A 2,324-nucleotide genomic window follows, 5' to 3' on the forward strand; every position below is an offset into this window, starting at 1 on the left:
CAAGAGGGTAGTTTAGTGTGTTTCTTCCATCCAAGAGGGCAGTTTAGTGTGTTTTTTCCATCCAAGAGGGCAGTTTAGTGTGTTTCTTCCATCCATCCAAGAGGGTAGTTTAGTGTGTTTCTTCCATCCAAGAGGGCAGTTTAGTGTGTTTCTTCCACCCAAGAGGGCAGTTTAGTGTGTTTCTTCCATCCAAGAGGGCAGTTTAGTGTGTTTCTTCCACACAAGAGGGCAGTTTAGTGTGTTTCTTCCATCCAAGAGGGCAGTTTAGTGTGTTTTTTGGCTCCAAAGAGGGCACTTTAGCGCGAGTTTGGGGTCCCAGGAGGGCATTTTGGCTGCCAAGAGGGCACTTTAGCGCCCGTTTTGACATCCAAGAGGGCACTTTAGCGTGTGTTTTGGCTCCCAAGAGGGCACTTTGGCTGCCAAGAGGACACTTTAGCGTGCATTTTGGCTCCCAGGAGGGCACTTTAGCTTGTGTTTTGGCTCCCAAGAGGGCTCTTTAGCACGCATTTTGGCTCCCAAGAGGGCACTTTAGCACGCGTTTTGGCTCCCAAGAGGGCACTTTAGCGCACGTTTTGGCTCCCAAGAGGCCACGAGGGGGGGCGACCGGATCCTCAGGATCAGGATTCTTGATCTGGATTCTTGATCCGTGTTGAAATTCCCAGTTTTCAGATCAGATCAGGATTTAATCCAATCCGGCCGGAATAATCCTATCAGATCACTTTGAAATACTGGGCCCAGGTGTGAGGTTAACCAAAGGGGGACGAGAAGTTGCCATATTCTTCCCTTTAGCCTCCTCACTGTGACACTGAGCTGTTGGCTGCACAGCTGTGAAATGAGTGTCTTGCAGCTGCTGGATGACACTTCCTAGCTGCTGTATTTGCTGACGAAGCTGCACAGTCTCAAGAGTATTGTGGTGTCTAAGCTTTTCTAGCTTGTGTTCACTACGGCTTGAGTTGACACATAAATCCTCCTTCCGCAACCATAAGTCCTGCAAGGACTCCAGGAGTGTGTTCTGCTCGAGCTTCAGACTTTTGTTCTCCCTTTGTAACACTTCGGTTCTCCCGTCCCAGGTGTCCCATATGTCCCATTGTGGTGGGCTTTGGCTTATTGGGGATGATCTGCAACTGTGACTTCTACCGCTCTCATAATCCTCTTCTTCCCTTTGTTGGTACGAGAACTCTGTCTCCTCGATTTTAAACCAGTGAGGTCAGTGAGTGTAAACTGCATCCGTGGTCGCACTGTGGGCTTGTATGGATGATGTGATATTATTGACAACAGTGGGCTTGGATCCTGTTCGAAGGACCACACTACTCCTGAGACATTTGACATTATAGAGCAGTATTGTTTTCTCACTACAATTTGAGATATTGATATAAATACTTTTAAAATTTACATGTAAAATTAGACATGGCCCTTTTTTCCAACAAGGAGTGATTTTGGTGCAGAACAAATGCTTGCAATCAATTCAGAATCCTGAAAAACCCTACAGTAGTTTGCAAGCTAATTAAGGCAAAGGTAAACATTTTAAATTTTTCACAGAGAAGGTTCCAGGTACCCCACCTTCAGCAGCTGTCATGGATTTTCCCACAGGACTTGAATTTATATCTTTTTATATGTGTTATTAGATACCGTTACAAACACATTGGTGAAGAAATTTTTTGGTAAGGAATTCATTCCCAGATTGGCCAAATATCTGATAATATTCCCTGACTAAAAAGATTATAACAAAATGACACCATATTAATGACTTTAAATGCAGGAAAAATATACTTGGAACTTAATTGCTTAAGGTACGTTGATTTTAAATAAAGAAATATTACAGTTACCATTTACAAAAGATAAAAAAAACTGGTACTGTATGAGAATGAAATATTGTGTTTCGTAAACACACCTCTGTAAATTGTAACAATCCAAACTGCACTACAATTGGTGCAAAATTCTTTAAGTTTGAATGATTTTTAGCAGCTGGGCTGTTTGTATGACTGCTGCAGTCACACAGAAGATTCAACCATGAGGTAATGAAGTGAACAAAATGCTGTCTGGTAACAACTGGTAACGTGTTTTATTCTGTTGAAAAGTAGAAGTAAATAAAGGTGTCCAACATGTCTCTTGTTTTAGGTGAACTTTTGCAAAGTAGTTATTTACTCGAGCTCAGTTTCCACTACTCTAACACACTCACACTGATCCAGTCTTGCCGAGTGCTGCTGTGTGCCAGTGTGTGCGGACACCGACCAAACCATTGTGAGGCAGATGAGGGGGAGGATGCAATCTTTTTAAACGTATAAATGCATCGTGTTGCGTATATAATTGGCACAAGTGCTTTC

Source organism: Epinephelus moara, chromosome 6, assembly GCF_006386435.1.
Source record: "Epinephelus moara isolate mb chromosome 6, YSFRI_EMoa_1.0, whole genome shotgun sequence".
Taxonomy (NCBI): Eukaryota; Metazoa; Chordata; class Actinopteri; order Perciformes; family Serranidae; genus Epinephelus; species Epinephelus moara.